Genomic DNA, 7,791 nt, shown 5'->3' with positions numbered 1-7,791 from the left:
CAAAGAGCTTTTGAAACAAAGAGGATGACCATATTATAAATAGAAGCAAATATTAATTTACTCAGTAGACAGTAAATTTTGTAGCACAGAACTCTCAAGAGAGGACATATTTCTTCTTTCAAGAATATTTTTTGAGCACATAGTTCCTCCAGGTCCTGTTCTAGACACTGCATCTAGATACAGGGTCGGCAAATGCAAAGTATCAAGATATAGCTGCAGGCAGCAGTCACCATCTCAAAATCTCTGCTCGCTTGTGGAATTTATGATCTGGGAGAAGATAATTTCCAAATAGGTCAAGTTTTAAAACAGGAAGAGTTACCATATGATCCAGCTATCCTGCTGCTGAGCATACTTCCAGAAAAGACAAAAGCCCTAATCTGAAAAGATACACACATCCCAATATTCACAGCAGCACTGTTTACAATAGCCAAGACATGGAGGCAACCTAAATGTTCATTGATAGATGAATGGATAAAGAAGGTGTGATGTATACACACACACACACACACACACACACACACATATACGTAGATGTTATATTTATATATCTGTGCTGCTAAGTCGCTTCAGTCGTGTCCGACTCTGTGCGACCCCATAGACGGCAGCCCACCAGGCTCCCCCGTCCCTGGGATTCTCCAGGCAAGAACACTGGAGTGGGTTGCCGTTTCCTTCTCCAATGCATGAAAGTGAGGTCGCCCAGTCGCGTCCGACTCCCAGCGACCCCATGGACCGCAGCCCACCAGGCTCCTCCGTCCATGAGACCCTCCAGGCAAGAGTACCGGAGTGGGTTGCCATATATATAGATATTTCTATATCTATATACAAACGCGATAGAACATTACTCAGATATAAGGAAATGCATTGCAAGTGGATTCTTCACCATCTGAGCCACCAGGGAAGCGTTATCTTGTAATACCTGTAATGGAAAAGAATCTGAAGAAGAATCCATACAACTAAAACTAACACAACACTGTAAATCAACTATACCTCAATTAAAAAAAAAAAAACACAACATAGGTAGAATACATTATTTGGAACAAGAAGGACTTGAAGAATCTGGAATGGTAGATTCAGTGGGTGCCACTACCCATTTCTTATGCTATTAGGGAAGACATCATTAGTCAAACAGGGTGTTTTTTCCTACTAAGCTCAATGTGTCGTCAAAATTATTCCTAATGTGCTGCTTTAGGCACAGACATTAGAAGATATGGAAACCCCTAAAAGTGTCTGTGATATCAATATATATATGCAGTGTTTCTGTGCATTTACTGGAGTGGGGGGGAGGGGAGAGCATTCCTAACTTTCATCAAATTTTCAAGGAAGTCCATGACCTCAAATAGATTGAGTTGCTAATGAAGAGCCTCTTTTCTTTCTTTTTTAAAAAAGTTTTATTTATTTATTTATTTTGGCCACACTGCACACCATGCAGTGTGTGTGTTCCCAGTTCCCAGGCCAGGGATATAACCTGTGCCCCCTGTAATGAAAGTGAGGAATCCCAACCACTGGACCACCAGGTAAGCCCCTAGAGTCTCTTCTTGATGATATGATGGTGGACTTTCAGTAAGTTGGAGGACAATTTCATATTCTTCTAAAATGACTTTCAGCATCACTCTCAAGGCTGGGGTCTACCTGAAATTACCATTTCTCACTTTCTTCTGCTGTAGTTCATTTTTTAGAACCCACCTGCCTATCCAGGAGACATAAGAGATGCGGGTTCCATCCCTGGGTCTGGAAGATCCCCTGGAGGAGGATATGACTACCCACTCCAGTATTTTTGCCTTTGAAATTCCATGGACAGAGGAGCCTGGTGGGCTACAGTCTATGGGGTCCCAAGAGTCAGATACGACTTAGTGACTAAACCACCACCAGTAGAAGTATATCTAAATTAGATAGAATTGGGACCTCCCTGGTGGTCCAGTGGCTAAGATTTCGCTCTCTCAATGCAGGGCCTAATTTGATCCCTGATCCGGGATCTAGATCTTGCATGCTGTAACAATGAGTTTGCATACCTCAGCTGAGACCTGACACAGCCAAATAAATAAATAAATAAACTTAGAAATTAAATAAAATAAATGAGAGTTACCTATATGCTACCACCAATTCTATCTCTTTTCTGGGGTAAGAATATTGCTTCGGGAAAGGATGAGCATGAGAGTGGTCACGGAGACCAACCTTCCTTTTTCTTCCTGTCTTTTATATATATGACATTTTAAACTACACTATTCAGGGTTTCATAGCCTTGGCATAAAAACTCATTTCTTAAGTCAACAAACCCTTGATCATTCCCAGTCTACGCCAGGCCAGGACTTGTGCACAGGTGCAGAGATAAACCAGACACAGTCCTACATCTGTGCAGCTACTCTTAGTTGCCAAAGACGTAACGGGGGAAAACAAACAAATGGAAAACTTTTGTTAGTTTAGGAAAAGTAATATACTTGGGGTATTATGAGAGTACTAAGTTACCATATCAGAGAAGGCTTCTTGGAGGAAGTGACTACAGCTCTTAGTCTCAAAGGATAGTAGGTAGTTGACATGGGGAGGGCTGGAACAGGAAGAGAAGGCATTTGTGGAAAGGGTCACGTATATGTGCAAAGTCGCTTTAGTCGAGTCCGACTTTTTGAGACCCTATGGACTGTAGCCTGCCAGGCTGCTTAGTCCATGGCATTCTCCAGGCAAGAATACTGAAGTGGATTGCCATATCCTCCTCCAGGGGATCTCCCCTCCCCTGAGATCAAACCCGTGTCTCTTGCATTGGCAGGCAGGTTCCTTACCATTAGCGCCACCTGGGAAGCCTTAGGAGAAAAGAGGAAGCATGAGCAGAGATGTAGCATCCTTAAATAATATGATATGTGCAGGGGATTACAAGAAAGCAGCTCAAGGTGGCTGGACCTCAAAATGTGCATCACACAAGGAGAAGAAGCATGCCTGGAGGTGGGCAGGTGCAGGTACAGATCACAGTAGATGACTTATGTTGGTAAACAAGGAGCTTGGTTTTGATCCTGTCCATGGTTTAGAGTCATTGAAAGTGAAGAAAGAATATGTTTTCCTCTGTAGTTTACACTGGTAGCTGTGTGGATAAATTTGACGGGAACAAAAACTGTTTGGTGACAGTTTGCTGCTAAGTCACTTCAGTCATGTCCGACTCTGTGTGACCCCATAGACGGCAGCCCACCAGGCTCCCCCGTCCCTGGGATTCTCCAGGCAAGAACACTGGAGTGGGTTGCCATTTCCTTCTCCAATGCATGAAAGTGAAAAGTGAAAGGGAAGTTGCTCAGTCGTGTCTGACACTTAGCAACCCCATGGACTGCAGCCCTCCAGGCTCCTCCATCCATGGAATTTTCCAGGCAAGAGTACTGGAGTGGGGTGCCATCGCCTTCTCCGTGACAGTTTAGGCCTGAACTACAGCGCTCATAGTAGAGACAGAGGCAGATTTGAGAAATATATAAGTGAAATTGGCCTGGCTTGTTGGTTAATGAGACGTGAAGGATGAGGGGGAAGAGGAGTGAGGAAACAAAGATGACTTATGGATTTCTTGCTAGAATGAATGGGTCCTTGGTAGGTGTAGTAGGTAAGGGAGTTAGAGAAGGCGAGGTGCGGAAAAAGAATGAGATCAGCACTTTACAGGAACTGATCAGCTTTAATGAGGCGAGAAGGGGCAGTAGTCAGATTAGTGAGCTGCTGCACTAACCCAAGAAAAGAGTGAGTATATTTAGGCATATATGTGGAAATCTACTGTCTTAAGGGGGCCTGTTCTTCTCCAGGGTTGTTTGGAGTAGGTATCTCTTAAATGGCTGGGGCAAGGAATTCTGGAGATCGGCCAGAGGCTGACTGTCTGGGAACTGGGCATAATTGAGGAGAGAGTTCTTTGTTTTGCATAGAATGGTGGGGGAAACCCAAAGGGGAGTTTTAACTCCAGGCTATTTGAGCCATGTAATTATCCTTCAGTAGGAAAACAAGTTGAGATAGAGAACACAGAGGAAGGAACAGAGGTGTTGGGGGAGATAAAGACTTGAGTTTGAAGATGTTGAGCATCAAGTCTGAAAGACACTGGGTCATTTCTAGGAAGTGATTTCAGACTGTAAATGAGATATAGAAAACTGAATTTCAACCCTAAATTGATGATTTACACTTCATCAAGTTATACTGCTATTGCCAAGTCACTTCAGTCGTGTCCGACTCTGTGTGACCCCATAGACGGCAGCCCACCAGGCTCCCCCGTCCCTGGGATTCTCTAGGCAAGAACACTGGAGTGGGTTGCCATTTCCTTCTCCAATGCATGAAAAGTGAAAGTGAAGTCACTCAGTCGTGTCCGACCCTCAGTGACCCCATGGACTTCTATGACCCCTGCAGCCTTCCAGGCTCCTCCATCCATGGGATTTTCCAGGCAGGAGTACTGGAGTGGGGTGCCATTATACGCAGTAACTTAAACCAGGTTATCCAAAGTATGGTTTGAGGATCAGCAGATCAGCATCCAGGAATTTGTTAGAAATGGAAATCCTTAGGCCTGATTTCAGGCCTACTGTATCAGAATCTCAAGGGTTGGTGCCAGGAAGCTGTTAAAAAAAAAAAAAACAAACCCAAAAACGCTGAGGTAAATTGTAAAGTTTGAGAAACACTGGTTTAAACCATGAAAACGGATGAGATATTCCATTGCTGAACTCACTTATAAGCTTTAGGAGATTTTAAAATATAGATTTCTTAGGATTTTCTAATCATGTCATCTGTGACTAGAAACAGGCGCTTTTTTTTTTCCTCTTTGTCTCCAATCTTTGTGGTTTCTGTTATTTTATGCCTGGTTGCACTGGCCAGAGCTTTCAGTTCCATGTTGGTAAGAGTGATGAGAGCAGACATTCTTGACTTGTTCCTTATCTTAGAGAGACAGCATTCGGGCTTTCACAATTAAATGTGCTGTTTCTGTAGATGCTTTTTATTAGTTTCTCTCTATTTCTAGTTTGTTGGGAGTTTTTATCATTAATAGATGCTGGATTTTGTGAAATGCTTCCTGCATCAGTTAATATGATCATACAATTTTTCTTCTTTAGTTTGTTGATGTAGAGCCTTATGTTGACTGAGTTTTGGATATTGAACAAATCTTGCATATATAGAATAAACTCCACTAGGTCTTGATGTATTAGCATTTTTATATATTACTGTATTAGATAACGGAGAAGGCAATGGCACCCCACTCCAGTACTCTTGCCTGGAAAATCCCCTGGGCAGAGGAACCTGGTAGGCTGCAGTCCATGCGGTGGCTAAGAGGTGGACACGACTGAGCGACTTCACTTTCACTTTTCACTTTCATGCATTGGAGAAGGAAATGGCAACCCACTCCAGTGTTCTTGCCTGGAGAATCCCAGGGACGGGGGAGCCTGGTGGGCTGCTGTCTATGGGGTCACACAGAGTCGGACATGACTGAAGTGACTTAGCAGCAGTAGCAGTATTAGATAAAGTAATATTTTAAGGGTTTTTACATCTGAATTCACAGGAGATACTGGTCTGCATTTTTCCTTTTTGCTGTTTTTGTTTGATTTTGGTGTCAAAATGTTTCATGAAGATACGGGTAAAGGGGTCAACTATATGGTGATATATGGTAACTGGACCTGTGGTGGTGATCACTTTGTAGTGTATACAGATGTTAAACTATAATTCTTCCACCTGAATCTTACATAAAAATAACTTTAAAAATCCATGAGGGTAAAACTGGTCTCATAAAATGAGTTGAGAAGTGTACTCTTCTATTTTCTGAAAGGGAATATTGTATTTTTAATGAGGTTATTTTTTCAAGATTAAGAGTGTTATTTTGCATGGATAGACCTATAGAGTGTCATACTGAGTGACGTAAGTCAGACAGAGAAGGAGAAATATTGTATGATATCCCTTACACGTGGAATATAAAAAGAAATAATGCAAATGAACTAAAGGGACTCATAGACTTAGAGAACGAACTTACGGTTGCCGGGGGGAAGGATGCAGGGAAGGGATTGTTAGGGAGTTTGGGAGGGACATGTACACACTGCTGTACTTGAAATGGATAACCAACAAGGACCTACTGTGTAGCACAGGGAACTCTGCTCAATGTTATGTGGCAGCCTGGATTGGAGAGGAGTTTGGGGGAGAATGACTACATGTATATGTATGACAGAATCCCTTCACTGTTCACCAGAAACTGTCACAACATTGTTTGTTAATTGGCTATACCCCATACAAAATAAAAAGTAAAAAAAAAAAAAAGAATGTTGTTCTGAAGAATTCCTAAACATGGAAAGTGTTAAGAGAAGGAGGGACCAGCCTTGTACATTTCTCCTTCACATTTAGAATGTTCCTCTCTAGAGTCCACTGTGCATTAATAGAGGGGGAAGTTCAGTCTAGGAGGTTCAAAATGTGGAAGAGATGTGACTTTGATATGTGTCTTCCGACTCACTGGTATTTTAAGAAACACTAAAGAAAGATTAGAGATTAGCATTCGTGTAAGCAGCTTATAGGATAGCTAAAATTTTAATCACATTCTAATGACTTAGTACCTGCCCTTTAACTTTTTTCCTGTATATAATTAATAACACTTCCCCATCCACTGGAAAAGATCAAGAACCAAGGATTATAGCACTAGGGAGCAAAGATTTTTTTTAAATAGGTATTTTATGATATTTAGGTTTAAACTGGCTTTAGGAAAACTCATGTGGTATACAATTCTATAGGTTTTGACAAGTGCACAGAGTTGTATATCTACCTCTAATATCATTTCATCACCCTTGAAAAATTCCTTTCATTTCCCTTTATAGTCAGCTCCTCCTCTCAGCTCCTGGGAATCACTGATCTGTTTGCCCATGCCATAGCTTTACCTTTCCAAGAATATCATAAATAAAATCAGACAGCACAGAGCCTTTGACTTTGATTCTTTCACTTGGAAAAATGTGCTTAATATTTATCTATTAAATAATGTCATGACATCTATGTCACTTCATCTATCCATAACTTCTCTCTTTTTCTTCTCACTCAACAAGTTTCCTGCTGGCTTTGCTTCTTCTTTCTCTCTCTCTTTTAAACATTTTTAGTGTTTTTGCACTGGCTTTTTTCCTTTATTTCTTGGCTACAACATGTTGCATGTAGAATCTTAGTTCCCCGACCAGGGATCGAACCAACATCTCCTTCACTTGAAGCAGGTTGTCTTAATCACTAGAGCACCAGGGAAGCCGCTGGCTTTGTTTCTTTTGCCTATGAAATCAAGACACACTCAAACTTCTTCCAGGAAATTACTTGGCCATTGATCATCTTAAACAAGATGAAACAGCTTTAAACAAGGCTGTGTGACCCTATTACCTGATAGGTAGGATCAGAGACAGATAACTGACCAAAAATATGCCACGCTAGGCAAGGCAATGACCAGTGAAGTGACGTGGTAGGAGAACTCTGTCCAACAAAGGCAGAGCATGTTGACTGACTGACCAGCCTATTCCCATCCTCTAAGACTCAGCGGTAGCAGGAGTCATAGAGATAGTGGCAGGAAGAGCATCCACTTGGAGCAGGAAAACATGGGTGCACTTCCTGAAAGTACAAGGTGACCAGATCTTTAGAATGGCAGTGTTTTTCTTTTAATTAAACTTTTTTTTCTTTTTTTTTTTGGTTGCACCATGCAGCACAGGGAACTTCCCTGACCAGGGATGGAACTTATGCCCTCTGCAGTAAAAGTGCAGAGTTTTAACCAGGGAAATCTAGAATGTCAGTGTTTTGAACAATGTTTCATTCTCCATATAACCTTCCTGACAGTGACTGAATTCCCTGTCTTTCACACTC

The sequence above is a fragment of the Bos indicus genome, chromosome 5, assembly GCF_029378745.1.
Source record: "Bos indicus isolate NIAB-ARS_2022 breed Sahiwal x Tharparkar chromosome 5, NIAB-ARS_B.indTharparkar_mat_pri_1.0, whole genome shotgun sequence".
Taxonomy (NCBI): Eukaryota; Metazoa; Chordata; class Mammalia; order Artiodactyla; family Bovidae; genus Bos; species Bos indicus.
This window is presented reverse-complemented; position numbering follows the sequence as displayed.